Below are 25,917 nucleotides of genomic sequence, written 5' to 3'. Positions count from 1 at the left end.
GAACGTGGAGAAGACGAAGGAGATTGTTGTTGAATTCAGGAGAGCTCACACTCAGCACGTTCCTCTGACCATCAACAGTGCGAATGTGGAGAGAGTGAGCAGCACAAAGTTCCTTGAGTCCAGAGTCTCCAGGACCAGGCCAGGACCAGCAGACTGAAGGACAGCTTCATCCATAAGGCTGTCAGGAAGCTGAACTCCCTCCTGAACTTGCCCCCCCCCCCCTCCCCTCCCCTCCCCTCTTCTGCCCTAGGCACCACTGAACTATGAAGCCACCACCCCCCACCTCCAACCCCACCTCCCAGATCCCACATCCCCTCCACCCAGTCTGCATTGGTCTGCTCACTACCTCATTCTTCATGGATCTGACGTCATTCCCCATAATGTAATGATAAAAATTTAACTTTCATATATTTTAGATTCATTGCACACCAACTGAATAAAAGATAAGTGTTTTTAATAATAAAAAAGTCAACCTTCAAATAATTATTTTCAGTTATGCACTCAATACTTGGTCGGGAATCCTTTTGCAGAAATGACTGCTTCAATGCGGCGTGGAATGGAGGCAATCAGCCTGTGGCACTGCTGAGGTGTTATGGAGGCCCAGGATGCTTCGATAGCGGCCTTAAGCTCATCCAGAGTGTTGGGTCTTGCGTCTCTCAACTTTCTCTTCACAATATCCCACAGATTCTCTATGGGGTTCAGGTCAGGAAAGTTGGCAGGCCAATTGAGCACAGTAATACCATGGTCAGTAAATCATTTACCTGTGGTTTTGGCACTGTGAGCAGGTGCCAGGTCGTGCTGAAAAACGAAACCTTCATCTCCATAAAGCTTTTCGGCAGATTGAAGCATTAAGTGCTCCAAAATCTCCTAATAGCTAGCTGCATTGACCCTGCCCTTGATAAAACACATTGGACCAACACCAGCAGCTGACATGGCACCCTAGACCACTGACTATGGGTACTTGACACTGAACTTCAGGCATTTTGGCATTTCCTTCTCCCCAGTCTTCCTCCAGACTCTGGCACCTTGATTTCCGAATGACATGCAAAATTTGCTTTCATCCGAAAAAAGTACGTTGGACCACTGAGCAACAGTCCAGTGCTGCTTCTCTGTAGCCCATTTCCTGCACACGCCTGTGCACGGTGGCTCTGGATGTTTCTACTCCAGACTCAGTCCACTGCTTCCGCAGGTCCCCAAAGGTCTGGAATCGGTCCTTCTCCACAATCTTCCTCAGGTTCCAATCACCTCTTCTCGTTGTGCAGCATTTTCTGCCACACTTTTTCCTTCCCACAGACTTCCCACTGAGGTGCCTTGATACAGCACTCTGGGAACAGCCTATTCTTTCAGAAATTTCTTTCTGTGTCTTACCCTCTCACTTGAGGGTGTCAATGATGGCCTTCTGGACAGCAGTCAGGTCGGCAGTCTTACCCATGATTGCGGTTTTGAGTAATGAACCAGGAGTTTTTAAAAGCCTCAGGAATCTTTTGCAGGTGTTTAGAGTTAATTAGTTGATTCAGATGATTAGGTTAATAGCTCGTTTAGAGAACCTTTTCATGATATGCTAATTTTTTGAGATAGGAATTTTGGGTTTTCATGAGCTGTATGCCAAAATCATCAGTATTAAAACAATAAAAGGCCTGAAATATTTCAGTTGGTCTGCAATGAAACTAAAATATATGAAAGTTAAATTTTTATCATTACATTATGGAAAGTATTGAACTTTTTCACAATATGCTAATTTTTTGAGAAGGACCTGTAAATATAGTCTAGATGGAAAAAGGGGTCCACTCCCACCCCCCGGCTTTTTTTATGCAACCTAATTTTTTTAAATCCTTAAAGTGTCTATTTTCATAATCTGCCAGGTGCCAAGCTGAAATAATGTCCCAAGGGGTTCTTTTTTAACCCTCTGCTGCACCCGACTGGAACCCGAAAAATCAGAAAGTGATTTAGAAAGTGGCATAACATTAGAAGTAAACAACATACAAAGATAAATGAACACACTTTCCCATACAATTCTGACCCCAGGAATTTAATGGAATGGTTATTTTTAACATTTGACAACATATTGACCATATTTCTGGACAAAAATACCAAAAAAATGGCCAAAGATGTGTAAAGGATCAACTAATTTTTCGTTTACTCAAGCGCATAGGGTGATTTTTTTTCCACAACATATTATTTCTTTATCATTCAAGTGTCTATTTTAAGATTAAATTGGGTACCAAGCTGAAATAATGTCCAAAATGCTTTATTGTTAACCCTTTGCACCAAACCTGAAAAATCTAAATATGATATAAAGTGGCATAACTTTTGATGTAAACAACTCACAGTGACAAATGGACACATTTTTCAATACAATTCTGATCCCAGAAATTGTTATTAGTCATGTTTTATAACATTTTGACCATCTGTGGTCAAAAAGAGCAAAAAAAGTTAATTTGACAGCGTTTTTATTATACTTAACAGCCTAAAATAGGATTTATTTAAACCTTTTACTTCACCTATCCTGAACCTGAAGATATTTAAAATAGTTTTACTTTTGAAGTTAACAAAGCAAAGCAAATTAACTTAAATTTTAATAAATAAATAAATATTTGTTCCTCGCGACATCCTGTGGAGGGTCCTCCGGGAGTATGGGGTCGGCGGCTCCCTACTTAGGGCTGTTAGGTCCCTGTACGACTGGAGCAAGAGCTTGGTTCGCATTGCCGGCAGTAAGTCAGACCTGTTCCCGGTGCATGTTGGACTCCGGCAGGGCTGCCCTTTGTCACCGGTTCTGCGCAGCCAAGGGCCGGAGAGTGTCCGGTTTGGGGACCATACGATTTCATCGCTGCTTTTTGCGGATGATGTTGTCGTGTTGGCCTCCTCAGACCAGGACCTTCAGCGTGCACTGGGACGGTTTGCAGCTGAGTGTGAATCGGCTGGGATGAGAATCAGCACCTCCAAGTCCGAGGCTATGGTTCTCAGTCGGAAAAGGGTGGATTGCCCACTTCAGGTTGGTGGAGAGTTCCTGCCTCAAGTGGAGGAGTTCAGGTATCTTGGGGTCTTGTTCACGAGTGAGGGAAGGATGGAACGTGAGATTGACAGACGGATCGGTGCAGCTTCTGCAGTAATGAGGTCGCTGTACTGGTCTGTCGTGGTGAAGAAGGAGCTGAGCTGTAAGGCAAAGCTCTTGATTTACCGGTCAATCTACGTTCCTACTCTCACCTATGGTCATGAGCTGTGGGTCATGACTGAAAGGACAAGATCCGGGATACAGGCGGCCGAAATGAGCTTCTTGCCTCCTGGACGCCTTCCCAGGGAGGTGTTCCACGCACCTCTCACCGGGAGGAGGCCCCGGGGAAGACCTAGGACACGCTGGAGGGACTATATCTCCTGGCTGGTCTGGGAACGCCTCGGGGTCCCCCCGGAAGAGCTAGAAGAAGTGGCTAGGGAGAGGGAAGTCTGGGCGTCCCTGCTTAGACTGTTGCCCCCGCGACCCGGCCCCGGATAAGCGGAAGATGATGGATGGATGGAAAATTAAACATTGTAACACAGCTGAAGTGCCTCCAAAGAGGATTCATTCCCTAACACGTATTTTACATGTCTCAACTCTTTCTGAGAATGGTAATTTTACAACACTCAAAACATGCAGGTGGGGAGGGCAAGCAAGAAGCTATCATATCTACACAGTATATGAGATATGAGACTCTGTAAAGACGTCAGTTCACCATGCCATATGAGGGATATTTGTGAACAGGTTTCATTGAAATTAGAGGACTTGTCTTTGGATACAATTGGCTATCACCAATACTGCTATAAAAGCTTTACAGGGAAAATACACTCACCTAAAGGATTATTAGGAACACAATACTAATACTGTGTTTGACCCCCTTTCGCGTTCAGAACTGCCTTAATTCTACGTAGCATTGATTCAACAAGGTGCTGAAAGCATTCTTTAGAAATGTTGGCCCATATTGATAGGTTAACATCTTGCAGTTGATGGAGATTTGTGGGATGCACATCCAGGGCACGAAGCTCCCGTTCCACCACACCCCAAATATGCTCTATTGGGTTGAGATCTAGTGACTGTTGGGGCCATTTTAGTACAGTGAACTCATTGTCATGTTCAAGAAACCAGTTTGAAATGATTCGAGCTTTGTGACATGGTGTATTATCCTGCTGGAAGTAACCATCAGAGGATGGGTTAATGGTGGTCATAAAGGGATGGACATGGTCAGAAACAATGCTCAGGTAGGCCGTGGCATTTAAACGATGAACAATTGGCACTAAGGGGCCTAAAGTGTGCCAAGAAAACATCCCCCACACCATTACACCACCACCACCAGAATGCACAGTGGTAACAAGGCATGATGGATCCATGTTCTCTTTCTGTTTACGCCAAATTCGGACTCTACCATCTGAATGTCTAAACAGACATCGAGACTCATCAGACCAGGCAACATTTTTCAACTGTCCAATTTTGGTGAGCTCATGCAAATTGTAGACTCTTTTTCCTATTTGTAGTGGAGATGAGTGGTCTTCCGTGGGGTCTTCTGCTGTTGTAGCCCATCCGCCTCAAGGTTGTCCGTGTTGTGGCTTCACAAATGCTTTGCTCCATACCTCGGTTGTAACGAGTGGTTATTTCAGTCAAAGTTACTCTTCTATCAGCTTGAATCGGCCGGCGCATTCTCCTCTGACCTCTAGAATCAACAAGGCATTTTCGCCCACAGGACTGCCGCATACTGGATGTTTTTCCCTTTTCACACCATTCTTTGTAAACCCTAAAAATGGTTGTGCGTGAAAATCCCAGTAACTGACCAGATTGTGAAATACTCCGGCCCGTCTGGCACCAACAACCATGCCACGCTCAAAATTGCTTAAATCACCTTTCTTTCCCATTCTGACATTCAGTTTGGAGTTGTAGCAACAATCACTTTCTGGGGAATAATTAACTCAAATGAAGTGAATATTCATGAGTCTATGAATATAACGTGCTTATTGCTTACAAATATTAAATTACCCAAAGAGGGAATATTTAATCATTTAAAGGTAACCTTTACTAGAATTAATTTAAGTTACTCTAGACAATCTGTTCGTCCAGCGATCTGGAAGCTAGACTTCCTTATCAAAATTAAATAAAAATACCCTTCTTACAAACTCCAAGAAATATTAATCTTCTGATCAGGAAAAAACTATATTTTCTGTGTCTGTACTACTAAGATTACTGAAATTAATTCATATAAATCAAAGCTCGTAGCGTAGATCACACAATTCAGGGACTTCGATCTCAATGAGCAATAAAACGATTCAATTCAAGCAAATTATAGGATTTAATAAAAACAGACTAAAGAGTACATAACTAGAATTCACACGGAGTAAATATGAGTATATAGCAAAACGAAAATACAATTTAAACAAGGTAAACGAACAAGAATAATAATGAGATAAATGAGAGAGAGAGAGATAAAGAGAGAGAGAGAGAGAGAGAGAGAGAGAGAGAGAGGGAGAGTTAACTTTTCAAGAGACCCCAAGTCGTTGAATAATTTCCAAAACATGGAATAGCTTAGACAACCTTAAACAGCTATTTTAGTTGCGATTTAAGAAAGTACTTGCTTTGATCTGGCTCTTGTGTGTAGCTGGGCTCAAATTGTCCGTCCATTCGGCCTCACCGCGGTTCTTTCCAGAGCAGATGATGCGTGAGCTCGATGGTTAACGCGAAGGTAAACTTTGCCAAAAGATGATTAGACTTAAGTTCGTTTGGCTCGTAAAGACAATTGAATGAAGTCAAATATCCGAAGACAATAAAGAAAAACTAAAATGAAACGAAAAGTAAAGAAGAATAGACGGAGAACTTCTTGAAGTCCCGTTGCAAAGCTGGGAACCCTCTTTTCTCTAGCTTTTACGTAAACCTAGGTTTACACCTATTTTTCAGTATGAGCCAATGAAGTGTAAACAAACTGAGGCGGGAAAAATCTTCTTTGTTTGCTGATCTCCGCCCACTGGTCTAATTTATGGCGAAGACAAAATTAAACATTTTTCTTAAGCAAGATCGTTCCTCTGAAACAATGCATCTTTTTGTAATTTGCTATCAAAATTCGTTACAGTCGTGTTTTGACGATTATACAGACACCAAGAACTATGATTTTACCAACCAAGTATACAGAGATACAGAGTTATTCTTAACTAAATGCATATAAAGTTTGCATTAAACACACAGTAACATTCATATATTCCACTATGCCGCATACATACATTTGAGCACAAAAAGGGAGACATTAAAATACATTTAGAGGTAGTTTTAGTAAAAAGGTCCATAGGCTAGCCAAAAATGCTTGTGCCTGTTTTTGAATGTGTGTGCGTCTTTTGAGTGTGGGTGCATCTGTTTCGCTGGAATGTGTGATCAAAAAGGGGGGTTGTTTGTCTTCCCTTTTTGAAGTTCGATATCGCATCTCTGGATAGTCTCCAAGGCGTTATAACTCTCATCCACGCCAGGACGTTGCCGTCATGGCGGCGCCCAGGGTGGGTGAGTTATGTTGTAAGAGGGTTGTAAAACGAAGGTCCTTGTTTTTTCTTTAACTCACGTTCTGGTCTTTGAGTGTAGAATGTGTCAAAGAGTCAGGATTCATTAATATGGAACAGATGGTTGAATACCATCTGCTCATTGGTGTTACATCCTCCCTTTGTGGTCATATGATGCCCTGTGGTCATTATCGGACAACACCCACCACCATGGTCGGATGGCAGGTGAATCCTGACAGTCGGATAGCAGTTGTTTGTTAGGGCTGAGGACTCAACTCGATGAGGTCCTTATCCGTCTCTGGTGTGTTACCTTCCCTTCGGGGTTTCTATCGGAGACCTCCAATCCTAGTTGTCTTGAGTTTAGCTGAAGAGATTCGCATCTCGTTGAGTTTCCTGTATAGGACTAAGGCCACGCCAAGGGTCAGGGTGTGGCCGACGACCATGGAGATACACAGTGCTGTGTCAGCTGCAGTCCAGGCTTGGACAACAGGTGAGGTGTTCAGGATGGGCAATCGAGACAAGGCTTGGAGGGCTGCGTCAACGGGAGCAATGTCAATGAACTGAGGCCCGCCTTTTTCAATCCACAGTTCCAACTCCAGACCTAGGGTGAAGTTGTAGTTCTTGAAGAAGGATGGGATTTTTCTATTTCTGATTGGTACTCTTCACTCGGAAGATGGTATAAGGCCAGATCGTCCAGGTGGAGGATGGCCCCTCGTGGGACTTGAATCCACATGCTCTGGTCAAGCAGATTGACACGGGTGGCTGTGTCATGCTGGTCGTAGGTCAGTGTAGCGGTACGTACTGGAGTGTTAACGAGCCATCTATCACCTACAATCTCAGCCTGTGTCTCGGTGACGTAGCTGCGAGGCTGGGCATCGGCAGGGCAACGCGTTTCGCTGATCATGGGTTGCAACCCGCAGATTCCATCAGTATTGTCTCTGAGAAACGGTTTGCTGTGGCAGAGGTAGTGAATGTCTTTAGTTAGGGTGCACATGTGCAGGTTTGGGGCTAAGTACAGCTGGGTGTTGCTGTCATGGTACGCCACCCCCTCAGGGGTACGTATCTTGATATGAGTGTTATCCTTCCAGAACCCCACATTAACAATGTCTTTGAGTCTGTAGATTCGGCTTGACTCTATGATGGGTAAGTTCAGGAGGAAACTCATCTCCTTCTGCTCAGGATCCACGTAAAGGGGAATAGCACTACCTAGAGAGTAGGCAAGGTGGATTTGCATAGGATCAGTGGGTGTGGTGATGGCGGCAGCCAGCACATTTTGCACCAGGCTTAGGGGTATAAGGTATGGTGGAATTCTTCCCATGGCTAGACTGTCGATGGAAGAACTCACTTCCCGTAGCATGTCAGTCATTAATGCTGTGACCAGCTGCGTTTGGGCAAAGTCATTCTGGAACACAGTGAACAGCTGTTTCATGGAGTTCATGGTCTGGTTCAAAAGCACGCTGTGGGTGTTGAGAATGACCACCCTTCCTTTCAACGTCTTTCCAATGGTTTGCAAGGATGCACTCTGTGTAGTGAGTTGCTCTTTTAGCTGTGGAAGTTCAGTCTGAATTTCAGCCACATGCCGTCTCACAGTGGCTATATTTACTGCATTGACACTGGACATACCAATGTTGAACAGAGTTCCAACAGCAGCGGCGGCTCCGAGCAGCGCTCCCAGGAAACGTTTGGGGCGGCGGTTGTGTCCACCTAGTTCCGCCTGGGTAACAGTCATCTTCTCAAGTTGGTTGAGCATGTGCAATGCCCGAGGCAGGACCCGGTGTGATGATGTCTGATGACGGCTGGCCTCTGGTTGACTGGAGGCACAGGATGAGAATCCACAGCAGCATCCTGTTACAGGCCAGAGAGAGAGAGAGAGATGGGGAGGAAAAGGGAAAAGAGAGAGAGGGAACAGGTCAGTGAGGTTTGTCCCGGGTTGGATGGGACAGTCTTTTCGCTTCGATGGTGGCGGTTGGTGTTTAGCTTGCATTGGCCCCTCCCTGTCTTTCTCTGCTTGTGGCCACATGTCTCTTAATCAGGTTACGGTGGACCCATTTGAGAACTGGGGTACGCAACTGGGGAGAGTTTTTTCATAATCTCATGAGGTCCCGTCCAGTGTGGCAGGAATATCTTTGACAGCCGCTGGGGGCCTGTCTGAGTTGGCGGGGTGAAGCTGTAATACAAGACCCTGTCGCCCACATTCAATTCCTGGTGTGACGCTTTCCGGTCATAGTATGCTTTCTGGCCTTCAGCGCTTTTTTGCAGGTGTTGCTGGGCAAAAGCAAACGTTGTTTTCAAGTGTCTATGGAGCTTGTCAAGGTACTGGAATGTGGTGTAAGCGGTGACAAGGTTGGAGTCTCCTGGTTGATACAGCAAGTGTAGTGGCAGGGTCATCTGCCGCCCAGTCATGAGTTCAAAAGGGGACACCCGTGTTGATTTCTGTGGGGTGACTCTGATGGCCATCAACACAAGGGGTAGTTTCACATCCCAGTCTTTCTGATTAGCAGACACATACTTTTTCAGAATGGCGACCACCGCTCGGTTCGATCTCTCTACCTGGCCAGATGCAATTGGATGGTGGCTGATGTGTAGTTAAGCTTGTTCCCCCTAGGCATTTCCAGATCTGTTGCATGATCTCGGCCTTGAAGTGGGTACCTCTGTCTGAGTTGACTCTCAGTGGCAATCCGAACCGGGAGAAGATATGGTTCATCAGGAGGGATGCAGTGGTTTGGGCAGTGTCATTGGGTGCTGGCAGACACTCTACCCACTTGGTAAACTGGCACACCACCGTGAGGAAGTACTTGTTGTCTCTTGTTGATCTGGGCAGGGGCCCTACCCAGTCGATTTGGAGGTCTGACAACGGGAACGTGATCCCTCTGCGTTGCAATGGTGGGCTCTATGGTTTGGGTTTGCTGGTGTGAACTGGCAGCACACAAGACATTCTCTGACGTACTCTGCCACATCTTGTTGCATGCCGGGCCAAAATGCCACCTGTCTCAGTGTGTCATACGTGGCTCTGGCACCATGGTGTCCAGCACATGGTGTGTCGTGGGCGTACATTAGCATTACCCCCTTTTGGCATCGTGGCACCACGAGCCGTGGCGATGTGCTGTCATCAGGTGCAAACCACAGAATGTCGTCCTGTACACGTAGCATGTGTCTGGTGTTATACAGGTGTCGGAGGCACGAGTCATCATTGAGCTCAGCTTCAGTAATAGGGTGGTTGGAGGGTTCAGAGAGGTGGTTAAGAATTGTCTTTATGGCAGTGTCTATTGTGTATATTGTGAGGTGTTGGTCCTCGGTCAGCTACGTTCTGCACACTTGGTCTTTACACACCGACATAACAGATGTGATGGCAATGAGTTTGAAAAGTGCAGTGAACAATGTATTGTCTGTACTCCCTTCCGGTATCAGTGCAGGTGGAATGGTACCAATGACAGGTAGTACAAGTTTAAAATCATGAAAGTCATGGCTCACTAGCCATCCCAGCCGGTAGCCCTTGGGAATGTTGATGTCAGTTGCCGTGCAGTTGTTGAACAGGATGTAGACTACACGAGATGACACTTCAGTGAGGTGTGTGGCTTCCAGTGTGAGTCCGAGTTCCACACATTCAGGTGAGGGTTGGAAGAAACCCAGCGTGTGGTTTAAGGTTTGACCCCATCGCATGTTGAGCCGAATAGCGACCCCTTTGGTGTAAGCTGGTACCACCGTTTCCTGTTTGTTGACTAAGGTGCAGACTTCTGGGATGGTCTGCCCTGATATGAGGTTGTCATGGTTGATGGAAACGTGTGGCTGCAAAGTCAATGGGGCCCATACAACTTCATTAAAAGTGTCCACATGAGCCTTGAGGCGAATCAGGAGGTCTGCTCCAATGTAAACATCGTGGGGCAGGTCCGGAAGGACCAGGAAATAATGAGTCAGGCACGGGTAATCCCATTTCACCTGCAAAGCGCAGATTCCTCTAGCAGACACCATTGAGGATGGGTGTGAGTTCAAAGGGAAACGAGTGCACTTGCTGGCATAAAGGAGGTCAGGTGTCTTCTCAGTGATTGCATTGTATAGTGAGAGACTAATGGCTGAGTTTTCTGCCCATATGGCCAGAATACTGTCCGTTGTTGTTATATCATGCAGCTGCAGTTCGGTTTTGACCTTGGGGCAGTAGGTATCAGAGTCTTTAGTGGCCTTGAAGGTACAGAGGATCGAACTTGAGCCTTGGTTCGTTGTTGAGGCTGGATACCTATGGTTGGCTGCTGGGGTTCCCGTGACCTCTGTGACCCGACAGTCTGGCTCTGTGGGAGTTCTCGTGACCTCTGTGACCTGACCGTCTGGCACCGGTGACCTGTGTGGCTGGAGGGGAAGAGGCTCTCGCACTTGAGCCCAGACTTTCAGCTGTTTGAAATCCAGTAAAGGCTCAGAGCGATCTAGCAGGTCTTTCCCGATGAGAAATGAATAATTGTTCATTGTGAGACATAAATAGGATGTACTAGACTTATAGGACCAATCGTCAGGTGGATGGGCGCTACGTTTCTGAGCTGGATGTCATTTTGGCTGTATGACTGCACATTCAGCTTGCAAGTGTGAAAATTTTGAGTTCGATTCTGTCTCTGAGCTTCAAATTTGAGCTTATCAAATAGTTGAGCTGAAATCAACGTGAGGTCTGAGCCTGTGTCCATAAGGGCTTCGAGTCTCATTTTCTTTTCTAAAGTGATGGTTAGGTAGAGTTTCCGAGCCACTCCCTTCTCGATCAGGTTCCCCAGGAGTTTTGGTGTTGGGGCTTGTGTGTTGATCGATAAGCAGTTAGGGTATGTTTTGTGTGTTTCGTTGTGGGTACAGATAACCAAAACAGCACTTTCTGGCACCTCAGTGTGTGGGATGATGCTTTCTTGGTCAGGAGGTGCAGACGTCAGCTGGACTGAGTGGGTGTTGCTATCGTTTGTTGATGCAACAGGTAGTTCAATAGTTCGTGGTTGAAAAACAGTGTTCTGTGTGCTTGGTTCAGTTTGGAGACGTCGGGAGTCGTGCTGGTTTCAGGCATAAGGTTTAGTCATGCGGTGTCTGGTTTATCCTTCTTGTCCTCCTTGTGAGGTTTCTTTTGAAGGAACTCTCTCAGTATTCTCAGAAGTTCTGCACCTTCGGATGTGGCTGCACTTTCCTTGTTAGATGTGGGCTCAGCCTTGAGTTTCCAAGCATCAAGTCGAGAGGGTTCCCCCTCCCGGCTCCCTGGGCTTGGTGTTCTGGAGGCTGGAGGTCGGCTATTTCTGGGTCGTCGGCCGGCTTCCCAGGTGCCCCCCCCCCTTTTGGTTATGGGAGGGGCGAGGCCGGTCCCAGGATATTCCAGAGTGGTCGTTCTGGTGCTTCGGACGGGCAACACCACCGCGACCGCGCTGCACTCTGCTGGCTTGGAACGGTCTTGACTCTCGGTTGATGGGTGTATAACTGGGGTGCTGTTGGGTGCCCTCTAGGGTCAACTCTGAATAGGACTCAGAGACAGAGCAAATAGTTGGGTGTTTTACTGTCTTTTCTGACACAGTCTTTTGTTTGGTGTAGGCCTTATGTGCTAACTCACGTAACTGTTGCGTTGACATGCTACGTGGGCACGCTAACACTCCCAAATGGTGGCTGACAGTAGGATGGAGGTTTCGCAGTTCGGAAGTTGACGTCTTCCTCCATGCCTGGTTCATTCCTTGCTCCGAAGTAGGCACGTCGCAGTCGGTTGTAGAAATTTGGTGGGGTTTCAAGTCGACCTTGCTTGAGGTCCATTGCGGTTATTAGGCCTTGGTCTGATTCTGGATCAGAGAATTCATGCACCAAAGCTTTTCGCAGTTGCTGGTAGTCCGTTTTGACAGTCTCTGGTTGACGGTCTAAGAAACTGCGTACCTCACGACTGGACGTAATTCTGAGCAGGTACAATTTGTCCCAAGTGGTTACGTTGGTGACAGTTTGCAAGTGAAAGTCTATATCTTGTAAATAAGCGTGAATGTCGTGGCCTCCTGCAGGATCTGGGTTGAACGTAGGGATGTTTCTAGCCAGCTTGTCCAGTTCTTTTGGAGTTATGTTTCCGTGGCTGGTGACCCGGACTTTCTGGAAGGGTTTTCCTACCCCCACTTCTGAGAGGGGTTCGTGGAGGCTGGCTGGTGACATTTTGAAAAGCAGACTTTCACCCCCTTTTTCAGCTCGAAGTTCTTGGCTGAAAGGCTGGAGTTTACTGGCCAGGGCAAACTCTGTGGAGTGTGTTTCCTCTTTCTGTTCACGTTGCAGGCTATAAGAATGTTTCAGTTCTCTGTGAACCATGTCAAGTTCATCTATTAGAAAGTCTTTATGCTGTGTAAGGTCGTGGATTTCAGCTCGGGCCATTTTCAGGTGATTTTCATAGGCCTTAACTTTAGCATATCTTTCTTTCAGTTCGATTTCAGCCCTTTCAAGGAGAGCGTCACCTTGTCGGAGCTTTGCCTCGAGTCTCTCTCGGGTTTCTCTCTCCAAATGTTCTCTTTGGTCTGTGTCCAGACGAAGATTCTCCAGGGCATTTTGAAGTCTTTCCACTTCTTTCTGTAGCTCTGGATCTGTAGCGTTCTCTTTCTCGTGCTGGTCTTGGGTCTCGAGAAGTAGCTTATCTAGACGACTCTGGATGTGGGCCTGATGCTGTAGGGCTTCCTCCACTCGAAGTCTCAGAGCTGCGGCTTCCTGCTCCAAGTCGTGGTTGCTCTTTTCGCTGATCCGTGCCTGGGCGATGAGGAGGCGAGCTAGGTGATCCTGTGATCCTGGCGAGTTCTTTATGGGTGTAACTCTGCGTCGGTTCATTTGCCATCAGCTGGTCCATCAAAGTGTCCAGTTGTGTCTGGCTGAAGTGCTGCAGGTCACTGGTGTCCTTTGGCAGGAAGGAGGTCGTCATCGTCTCCAGCCTTGTCGCTAGCTGATCCCAATGGACTGCGGGACAGGATGCACGCGACATCCTGGCTCACTGCGGACGAGAGAAGCACAACACACACACAAAGAGGCCAATGCAAGTTTGTTACGGGCTATGCCGTCTATAAGAATTTTGGCTAACTGATGCAGACAGTTAGACAGGGAGGTGGGTCCAATTAGGGTCGGCCCAAAATAGAGACTTGACAGGGGGTAGCCTCGTGAGTCACCTGGTGACACCGGCTGCTCGGTTGTCGCTCTACTACTTAGCTCTCCCTGGGTGTCTCTCGGTGAACTGCAAGAAACAGAATCACAACAGCATGCAAAAAGGTGAAGATAGGAAAGAGCACAGTGAAAACAAAACACCAAATAAATTGGTCTGCAATGAAATGTAATGAATAAGAACGCTAGAAGTGTTAGGTAGAGAATAAAGGGGCTAAGCCTGCTACTTTTCACAAGAGTTTCTGCTAGGGCCTACAGCACGTGCGGCTAGGGGAGTAAGAGACCTAGGAAAAGGGTGTGGCTTAGAGAGGAAATGGACCAAACACTTAACATAAATTTCTGGGGGAATATCTAATATTCTGTTCCATATAATAAGTGGATAGGTTTTATCACATTTGGTTCACCTGGTGGAATCCAGCGGCACGGTCAGCCTCCCTGGCGCTCCCAAACACTCAACAGCAGTGTCCCTGGCCCTCCGTTACTCTGACGCTGCGCCCTCTCAAACAGCTTGTGACTTTTAACACAACCGGCAACACCAAGATGTCAACCGCCAGACAGCACTACAAAATTGGGCTGTTTCCCAGAACCCTCTCTTAGAAAAGAAAGTGGGCCCCGATTTAGCCCCCGGTTTAGATACTGGTCCCAGAGATTGCGTCGTGTGTCGGCTGGACTGATTGATAACCGTTGGAGTGCCAAATTGCTGATTTCTCCACTGCGTGCCGCAAACGGACAGAGATAAGAGGGACCGAGTTACACTCACAGCCAGTGTTGGTAACGCTGGTCGGCCCCCTTGCTCACTGGAAACCTGAGATGACTGTCCAATCACCAAGGGAGTTCTACAATCAAATACACAAAGGATGAACAAAGGAAACTTACAGTGAATTAACCCTTTCGAGTCGATTAACGCATATATGCGTTTTGAGTCATTTTCTCCTGATAACCCCGAAAAGAACTTAAATTACACTCTCAGTTTTAATCGTACAGATAAGAGCAATACATCATTCGAATCTGTAAAGGGTCTAGTTTTTTTTGGATACAGACATAATAACAAAGAACCTTTGTGCACTTATAAATTAAAGATAACAAACAAAGTGCGCTGTCTGCAGTCATTGTCTCCGCTGATCGTCATGTACAAACACGTCATTAAAATGAACTGTAACTCCGTGAATACTCAACGAAGAGACATGAGAGAGATATCTATAGAAAGCCTGAAATGTCTACTTTTAAACTAAACAAGTGCTGCCGAAAACAAATATTCTGAGATAAAGTAATCCATATGAAAACAACGCGATGTCTATTTTTCATATCTCCGCTCATTATATCTAATGTGACCACGCCACCGTGCTTAAGGCTCTATTCAGATTCAAACTGAAGCGCGCGGCTTGCATACGGCCACACAGAAGAAAAAGCGAGACTGTTCTTCAAGTTTTTATTTTATTTTACTGTTTGCTTCGCGATGAGAGGAATAAGACATAATTCACCCCAAAAAGATGTGATGTGGTTGAGGATTTGAAAAATGGATTTCCTCAGAAAAAAGAATGAAGCACTTTATTCAGCAGAGATCATAAACATGAGTAAGTCTCTTTTTATTTATTTGTACTAGTTTTCACATAACGTGTAAACATTTTACTAGTCAGACTTTTTCCAAATACTTTTTCCAAACTATAATTCCTGACTAAATGTATAATCAAGTGAAACATTATGAAGTTTCAATAACAATATACAATACTATACCATTCAAAAGCTTGCTGTAAATAATATAAATGTGACAAATAGAGATAACTCTAACAAATGTAAAAACAATGCAGTTCTTTCGATTTATTCCCCCTAAGAAAACCTGAAAAATATTCTCAGCTCTTTTCAACATTAATAATAATGATGATGATGATGATGATGATGATGATAAATGGGGTTTATTTGGTAGAAAATAAGATTGTTAAAAGGATTTCTGAAGGATTGTGTGACTGGAGTAAGGATGCCAAAAAATTTGTTTGAAAGTAAGCTTTGATTGTTCCTAATAAAATGTTTAACTGCTCCCCCAAGTGGATATTAAATTATGTTGTGGGATAATTAAATATATTCTTAATAAACTGCAAACATAAAATTATATACTTTTATTTTGTTCTCACATTCTTTCTTGTAAGTCCTCCCTTAGAGTGGCACAGTTGAATGAGAGGCTCATTATGCAGCTCATTATGCAGGCCTTTGTCTTCTCAGGTGTAAATCACAATGATATTCATGATAGTTGACGCCTACTCGCATATGACTTTTACCAACAAAAAGTGTCTTAGAAAATTTAAATCAATATATTGTTTTCTGTGAATGAGTAAACAAGATGATTTTCACATAATTTAGAAAGAAAAATTCTAGGCTACAAGCTCCAGTTCTCAACTTTTCCGGCAACCAATTTTATGTATGTGTTTTATTGCCTTATTCAAGTGACTTAACATTTTTAGTTTTTTACTAACCATGCATAACATTTTTTTCCTCAAAAATACAATCATGTACATGCATGCATTTCACATATTATTATAGCCCAGTTTGTGCTGATTACAGTGATATTAGACTTTACCCATTTAGATATTTATAAGAAACTGAAAAAAGCACAAATATCAGGGCATGACAAAACTTCTCCAGGACCCAAAAATACCCTTAGACTCCAGAGGGTTAAGGTTTGGTTTGTTTAATCATCAACTGAGTCAATATATATGTAGAAATAAGAGGTAACAGCTTTACCTAATAATGATAAAACAAAAACAAAAGCTTATGATAATGATGGTAATTATCAAAATAACCTAAGCCAAAAGAGAGAAGAAAGATAAACAAACAAAAAGGGCTATATAAAATATTATTAAAAAATACAAATAAAAAAATATTTAAAAAAAATATTAATATTAATAATAATAATAATAATTAAAAAATTAAAAAAAAATTAAAGAAAAAAAACAACAACAATAATAAAAAATAATAATAAAATAAATAACAAAAGACAGGAATGAGCACGGGAGAAGAAGAATCTGGTTTTCACCACAAAGGGGGCGTATTCACTCTGTGGCTTAACCTGGTGGGCAGAAAACTTAATTCAATAAAAATTTAAAACTGGTTTAAATCAAAAATTAAAATAAGCAGCTGAGAAGAATTAAAAGGTAAATCTGAATAAATACCCTATAATAACCAACGATAACAGTAATGTATCATTAACAATTATGAAATTAATCAGAAAGGGTAAAAGTAGATGTATGCAATTCAAAACAGAACCGAAAAGAAAGAGATCAGAGAGATGCAAGCTGTGAACTGACTTAACATGTGACTGCCACTAGATGGCTTACTTCCTTCTAAATGTGTTAATCAGTGGTTGGCCTGAAACATTTAATTTACACTATTAAACAATTAAATTCTAATTCAAATCATGTTTGAACCAAATTCAAAGTAAATGTGAACAAAGGCAGGCAAAAATTCTCTAATACTGAAATAATACTCGCAAGAGCAAAGCTGTTAATGCAAATAATTATTGAAAATTTAGACAGCTAATTCAATAAATCACAGAGAGAAATAGAGGTTAGTAATTCGAGAGCCTTATCTGAAACGAGATGGCACTCATGCAAGCTGGAATCAGAAGACAGGGCAAATTGAAACTTCTAAACTTCCCTCTGGTGTTTAGATAGTGGAATTACAGCCAGTTTCACTATGATCTAATCTCTGTGCGCTCGTCAGCGCTGATTTTCTGCATCAAAATCGCAACTCACAAACAGACAAAGGTTTTATGACCCTTGAGGTGCTAAATTAAACAGCGCCTGAGGCCGGAGCCTTTCACTAACCAACACACGACTGTTAATAACAGGTTTTGTCCATCTGTTGACCTCCCATAAACATTTAACAAAATAGCACTTATGATTTAAATGTTTTAGGTTTAAAATCGGGTAGCTAAGCCAATTTAGACCAGGAGTTTTTTTTATCGTTTAAATTTTGAATATCACTGTGGTTCACCACGAATTCAATAACGATATTTAATAAGCAAGGCCTTTTTAACTGAATCATAGGAACATCACTCAGGTTCAGATTTACATATTACAATTAATAAAAGATTTCTTCATCTTTTAATTACTCATATTAAAATGTTGGTCTTCTCTTGACAGGAGACTTTTAACATTTACTGCAGTTTACTTTTATTAAAATAACAGTGAATATAGGTATTTTTAGGAACTGTTACTGTGCTGAACAGCTGGCTTTGTGCCAAATGAGTTGCTCGAAGCCGACTTAACTCACAATTAAAAAATGTGCATACATAATATTAACATCCAAAAATCCTAATGAAAATGAAAATGAATATTGCTCACAAAAAACAAAGTTTGAACCCTGCCCAAAATTAAACTCCACCATTAATATGTAGCAAAAATCACTTTCTGGGGAATAATTAACTCAAATGAAGTGAATATTAATGAGTCTATGAATATAACGTGCTTATTGCTTACAAATATTAAATTACCCAAAGAGGGAATATTTAATCATTTAAAGGTAACCTTTACTAGAATTAATTTAAGTTACTCTAGACAATCTGTTCGTCCAGCGAACTGGAAGCTAGACTTCCTTATCAAAATTCAATAAAAATACCCTTCTTACAAACTCCAAGAAATATTAATCTTCTGATTAGGAAAAAACAATATTTTCTGTGTCTGTACTACTAAGATTACTGAAATTAATTCATATAAAACAAAGCTTGTAGCGTAGATCACACGATTCAGGGACTTCGATCTCAATGAGCAATAAAACGATTCAATTCAAGCAAATTATAGGATTTAATAAAAACAGACTAAAGAGTACATAACTACAATTCACACGGGGGAAATATGAGTATATAGCAAAACGAAAATACAATTTAAACAAGGTAAACGAACAAGAATAAAAATGAGATAAATGAGAGAGAGAGAGGGAGAGAAAGTGAAAGTGAAAACCAATCTCAGCGTGGCAATTTCAAACAGTTAACTTTGCAAGAGACCCCAAGTCATTGAATAATTTCAAAAACATGGAATAGCTTAGACAACCTTAAACAGCTATTTTAGTTGCGATATAAGAAAGTACTTGCTTTGATCTGGCTCTTGTGTGTAGCTGCGCTCAAATTGTCCGTCCGTGCGGCCTCACCGCGGTTCTTTCCAGAGCAGATGATGCGTGAGCTCGATGGTTAACGCGAAGGTAAACTTTGCCAAAAGATGATTAGACTTAAGTTCGTTTGGCTCGTGAAGACAATTGAACGAAGTCAAATATCCGAAGACAATAAAGAAAAACTAAAATGAAACGAAAAGTAAAGAGGAATAGACGGAGATCTTCTTGAATTCCGGTTGCAAAGCTGGGAACCCTCTTTTCTCTCTGGCGGAATGCCCAGAATACAGGTTTCCCTGAGCTTTTACGTACCTAGGTTTACACCTATTTTTCAGAATGAGCCAATGAAGTGTAAACAAACTGAGACGGGACAAATCTTCTTTGTTTGCTGATCTCCACCCACTGGTCTAATTTATGGCGATGACAAAATTAAACATTTTTCTTAAGCAAATCGTTCCTCTGAAACAATGCATCTTTTTGTAATTTGCTATCAAGATTCGTTACAGTCGTGTTTTTACGATTATACAGACACCAAGAACTATGATTTTACCAACCAGGTATACAGAGATACAGAGTTATTCTTAACTAAATGCATATAAAGTTTGCATTAAACACACAGTAACATTCATATATTCCACTATGCCGCATACATACATTTGAGCACAAAAAGGGAGACATTAAAATACATTTAGAGGTAGTTTTAGTAAAAAGGTCCATGGGCTAGCCAAAAATGCTTGTGCCTGTTTTTGAATGTGTGTGCGTCTTTTGAGTGTGGGTGCGTCTGTTTCGCTGGAATGTGTGATCAAAAAGGGGGGGTGTTTGTCTTCCCTTTTTGAAGTTCGATATCGCATCTCTGGATAGTCTCCAAGGCGTTATAACTCTCATCCACGCCAGGACGTTGCCGTCATGGTGGCGCCCAGGGTGGTGAGTTATGTTGTAAGAGGGTTGTAAAACGAGGGTCCTTGTTTTTTCTTTAACTCACGTTCTGGTCTTTGAGTGTAGAATTTGTCAAAGAGTCAGGATTCATTAATATGGAACAGATGGTTGAATACCATCCGCTCATTGGTGTTACAGAGTTCAGGAAATTGTCTTGACCAGGACCACACACCTAAATGCATTGAAGCAACTGCCATGTGATTGGTTGATTAGATAATTTCATTAAAGAGAAATTGAACAGGTGTACCTAATAATCCTTTAGGTGAGTGTAGATTGTTTACAAGTGTCAAAGGCTTCTATATCTGGTGAATCATTATCATTGAAAAGGGACTCTTTGCGCCATGTCAAAACACTGTCAGTTCAATCTGAAGGAGCTCCAAGAAGGTCTTCCTTCTTGTTTCCCAATCAGTGCATTTTCTGTGACAAAGCAAACTCCAAGTTCAAGGGCAAGACTGAAGAGCTTACAAAGTTTCAGAGTTTTTTTAACCTAGGGCACAGGAATTAAAGAAAGAGGCTCTTTATCGCAAGGTGCAGGGCAAGAACCTATTTGTAATGGAAGCACATCCATCATGCAGAAAAAACTTCAACACAGAGTACCAAACCCATGAGCGTGGAAGAGGAAGAGTAGAAAAGGCAGCAGACAACACTGACAGCCTGCAGGCCCAGAAGATAGCAGCACATAACAAGTCATATTGTGTGGTAAAGGATTACATTCTTAGGAATGTGATTAAATGCAAAGAGGATGTCCAGCTAAGATCCATGAGCAACTTGTACATGAAGACATTGGAAAATCAAGGTTTTCCTAATCATGAATACCGCAGTGAGAAATTGGCAAGACATATACAGGGAGACAAAGACATCTCTCATGAACTCACATTCTCCAAGGTGCAACAACATGAGTGTATTAAGTCGAACCTTATATACAGCTCAGCATTAATGTAGATGAAGCAGTTGGATGTGCATACAAACTTGAAACAGCTCACCAACTTCAAGAAGCAGCACTCATCCTCCACCCTCCAAAGAGTCAAAAGTAGCTACCATCGACACCTCTATCGAAGCAAATAGGTGAGTTATAAGTTAATTTACTGCTTTCGAGGTCCTAGATTGTCAATGCTGAACTCTTTTTGATACAGACATTTGATTTTGATATTTACTAAAGCAATTTTCTGTCTTTCTAGCTCACAGACAGAAAATTGCTTTAGTAAATATCAAAATCAAATACCCGTATCAAAAAGAGTTCAGCATTGACAATGTAGGACCTCAAAGCTGGTTGAATGATAAAGAAATAATATGTTGTGGGAAAAAAATCACCCTATGCGCTTATAGTTGATCCTCTACACATCTTTGGCCATTTTTTGCTATTTTTGTCCAGAAATAAGGTCAATATGTTGTCAAATGTCCATTAAATTCCTGGGGTCAGAATTGTATTGGAAAATGTGTTCATCTGTCTCTGTATGTTGTTTACTTCTAATGTTATGCCACTTTCTATATCACTTTTTGATTTTTCGGGGTCCTGTCGGGTGCAGCAAAGGGTTAAAAAAGAACCCTTTGGGACATTATTTCAGCTTGGCACCTGGCAGATTATGAAATAGACACTTTAAGGATTTTAAAAAATCAGGTGGCATAAAAAAAAAAAGCCGGGGGTTACGCGTGGACCCCTATTTCCATCTAGACTAATAAGCTTCTCTTTTTTTTTTCACTAAAAATCTTTTATCTGCACTCGTTCACTTCATTGATCTGCCATGTGCCTTGCGCTGCTTTATTTAACTTTATTTTTAATTTTATTATATGTCTTTTTTACATTCCCTTATTGTATAGTTCTATCTACATTTTATATTTGATCTAGATTTTTAGGCTCTACTGTTAATGTTATCTGTATGCACCAGGGTCTGAGAGTAACGCAATTTCGATTCTCTGTATGTATGTACTGTACATGTGGAAGAATTGACAATAAAGCAGACTTGACTTGAAAATAGTCTTATGTAGCTTGATGGTAACATTAGCTCTAATGCAGCTACATTTAATATTCAACCCATTCTCACTCCAAAGGCGTCAAAAACCGAAGCATGGTCAAGCGCCCCTAGCGTCACTTTTATGACGCCAAATGTGCCTCTCGGCGTCGAATATCGAAGCACTACGACCTTCATTGCTTTCAATGGGAAACTTTTGGCGTCAGAATTCGACACGAGGACATGAGATGTTTATCGCTATGAAATCACGTTCAAGAAGTCTCATTCAGCACACATCGCGATACTTGCTATCAGTTCCACAGTTTGGGTGAGTAGTCGTATATACGCTCTTTTAATGCCTTTTATAAAATGTATTCTGTCTTATTTATTAATCAGATTAGTGCCATATGTTTAATCGCTGTATTATATCGGTCATCCGCGGCTGTCTTTGAGTTTCATTGCGTTTAAATAAATGAACACAGCTGCTAATTAGTCTGATTAAACTCTATCTGTCACCTGACGTGCCATGGACCTTAGAACAGTTTTATATTATTAATTTCAGGATTAATGATGTAAGTTGTATTTGTAGTAAAATCATGGTAATCACGACACTTACAATAGTAATAAATGAAATGTGAAGTTAAAACACAGTAAACAGGACATTAGTAACTATAACTGTAGTTTTACTATGGTATATTAATAATCAATACAACAATACAATAATCACCAAACCAGCTATGTCTGTATCACTATAATGTTAGTGTTTTTATGTGCTTTAATATGATAGATATCACAGTAATCATATGTTCTGTAGCATGCTTTTAATACCTTTTAATGTAAATCCAAAAAAAAAAAAAATCAAATTAAAAATAAATAATAAAACATGCATTTTTCCATCTTGCAGTTCTTTCATATCAGTTTATATATATATATATATATATATATATATATATATTTATTTATTATATCTAAATATTTTGCTCACAGATCATTATTAACATTCTGTATATAATTCAATTTTATTTACTCTCCCCTTTTTATTATTTTTATTTTTTATTTTTAGCTGAAAAGACGTAAAGGCAGTCAGCCCAGTGGTGTTTCTGGAGAGGGATTCCTTCAGAAATGGAGAAGACAGAAAGCTGTGGAGGCAGATATATGCAGCAGTAAGTCTGTGATAGTTTGTCTCTTTTATCAAACATTCCTGCTGTTATAATTTGTACAGCATTTGTTGTTTCTTAAACTGTTGCACTGTCCAAATACCCACACTTGCCATCTTTGCACTTGACCACTTGATTACTTATTTGACGTCTTTCCTGTATTTTGCCTAGTGTTCGAGTGAGCATGATGACCACAAGTGTGTGTCGAACTTTTCATGACCTGATGACTGTGTTTCCCAATCCTGATCCTGGAGAACCCCAGCACTGCACGGTTTTGGTGTCTCTCTTATCTGCCTTGGAGTCTTCACTGATGAGCTGATGAGTTGAATCAGGTGTGTTTGATCAGGGAGACATCTCAAATGTGCAGTGTTGGGGTTCTCCAGGACCAGGATTGGGAGCCACTGCCTTATGGGACACTTATGTGTTTACAGAGATTTTTAATAACTAATTATCAATATTTCACATACTGTACATTGGACAGCTTCCCATGACCTCTTGTGAGATCTCGGCAAAAAGTCTGACTATTTATTCCAAAACATGATGCATGATGGGATACACAAAGCTTTGTATAGCACTCCGGAGCAGTATTGGAGAGGTTTAGTGTGTGTTTAGGACGCTGTGCTTTGGCATTATTAAGACCGGGGACAGTCTCGTTCACACACTGTCATGTACACACACTCTCAAGTGGCCAAAACTGCAAGTGTGGGTATCTGGACAGGGTCAAAGTCTTAAAAATGATCCCTAAACACATCACAGTCTTAATAATCCAGTTTAACACTTGTATGATATTGTACAAGCCCCAGGATGGTCTCATCTGACACTATCAAAAGAATTCATATGACTATAGCTTGCTATTAATTACTTGCTTTCAATAATGGATGCATTTAACATTTAATTATACAGCATCTTTACAGAGGTGTAATGTACAAGTTGCACGTAATTAATAATATTTCCTTCTTTCTGTCTTACAGGATTTTTTGCAGATAATCCTAATGCTGTTCTTCTTTTTCAGGTCTAAAATATCAAGCTCAACAGCTCACTCAAGAGCCAACCCTCACAAACCTTCCTAAAAACTAAAAGAGCTATTACTGAGTCTCAGCGAATCTTGCCATGATCAGCTCTTCCCAGGTACATTTGTTTAGAATATTTTTTTTAATCAACATTTACTCCTCAAATGCTCTGGTCTGAATCTTACTTTAAATTAACTTAATTATGTTTAATGAGCAATATTAATTGGACACAGAGTAAGTAGAGATTATCTTGTTTCACAGAAGAGAAGGAAGACCAAGGAAATGATTTGCTCAGGATGAGAAATGAAGACAGCCATCTTGTGCTCAAACAAACAGAAGTCCTCTGGTATGTGTGTGTTGAAGCAATGCTGTGTTATACAACATTTTATGATGATCTCTCACAGAACTGGTCATGTCAGCCTTGATTTTTTTTTTTTACTATTACAATTACAGCATGTTAGCAAAGTGTGACTGGACATTTTTAATATTATGTTTTTAAAAACACACCACCTGTTTTAAGAGTAGACAAGTATCATGAAATTGGTTTAGTTGATATAAACACCAATGTACATTATTTCATTGTTTTCTAAATGTTATGTTATAAATTGTGAATTGATAGTGGATTGGTTTGAAGCCAGGCCTTACACTGCACAGACTAAAACACATTTGTGAGAGAAGTCAGGAACTTTGGAGAAAGATTCTAGAGGAAGAAAACACATTTACTGCAACAATAGATTAATTCTAGAGTCTCTGAGAACTACACATGCTAATGCAGTCTCATGAGCAAGTCCTTTGCCTCTGTAACTTTTTCTTAATTCTTGCAGAATTACATTTTTATTGCAGTATTTTAATTTGTACAGATGATCTCATCAGCCAAATATGGGGTTTTGACCAAGTGATGCTCTTGAAAGGAGTGAAAGAAGAAGATGTGCTAAATTCTCTTCAGAGAAAAAGCTTCTCAAAAGGTCTCAAAACAGCTTGAAGAATGGTAAGTGTACAGTACTACAAGGGTCATAGTTGCTCACACTGCTAAAATCACACAGAACATAAGCTGAGCTCTCTGTCCATTAAACAACTTCATCTGGATTGTTTGTTTCACTTTGACCAGGTCTGGGATGTTAGGACTGAGAGATCCTCTGGCTGAGAACAAGCTACACCACATCAGTGCTGGATATCAACCACAAACTGTTTCCAGACACGAGAGAAGAAGAACATGATGGGGAGATGAAACCAGTTTAGATGTGATGATGGGTGTGATGTGGCACACATGGGTCAAATGAAAACACCATAAACATGTTTGGCAAGATATTTATTTTGTTTGTTTTACTTAGAAACAGTAACATGGAAGGTGCACATTCCATGGTGACTGCTGGTAATGTGAAACATTCAATATAGTGTTAAAGTCAAGAAATGTGTGAATCGTAACATGTGTTTCGTTTCTGTGTCTTACCGGTTCCTGGAAAGCCCAAAAGAAGTGGCAAAACTCCAGGAAAAGTCCATGGAAAGTCCTTTTTTTTTTTCTTGGGATCCACAAGTTTCAAACAGACATAGCAAAAACCAAAGCAAACTATCAAATAAATGGGCAATTTGAACCCAGGAAAAAAAACAAAACAAAAGAAAACTTATTTAAAGTACAACTCAGGACATAACAGAAAACTAAAGAAAAAACCTAAATAGTTGGCTACTGTTCCAACAAACACCCGTCCCCCCATTCAAACATTTCCACTACTCTTTTATACCCTTGACCCCCTCCCCTAGTATTCAAACGGACCAATCATAACACTCCATTTGTTAAACGGTACATTTCACACTTCACATAGACTTTCAGCCTCACAAGTCACACCCATAATGAAGTTCTCCTTTAACCAAAGGCTTCCCTCCCTAATAATTCATCAAAGTATACATATACAAGACATTTTAATCCACACATCCTTAATTGTGTAACTCCTCCCCTTCAGAATGCCATAAACTGGTTTCCTGTTCACGGGCCGCTCTTTTGGGCTTTCCAGGAACCGGTAAGACACAGAAACGAAACACATGTTACGATACACATATCTTGACTTTAACACTATATTGAATGTTTCACATTACCAGCAGTCACCATGGAATGTGCACCTTCCATGTTACTGTTTCTAAGTAAAACAAACAAAATAA

This window comes from Carassius auratus, chromosome 2 (genome assembly GCF_003368295.1).
Source record: "Carassius auratus strain Wakin chromosome 2, ASM336829v1, whole genome shotgun sequence".
In the NCBI taxonomy this organism is placed as follows: domain Eukaryota; kingdom Metazoa; phylum Chordata; class Actinopteri; order Cypriniformes; family Cyprinidae; genus Carassius; species Carassius auratus.
Note: the sequence above shows the minus strand (reverse complement) of the source record.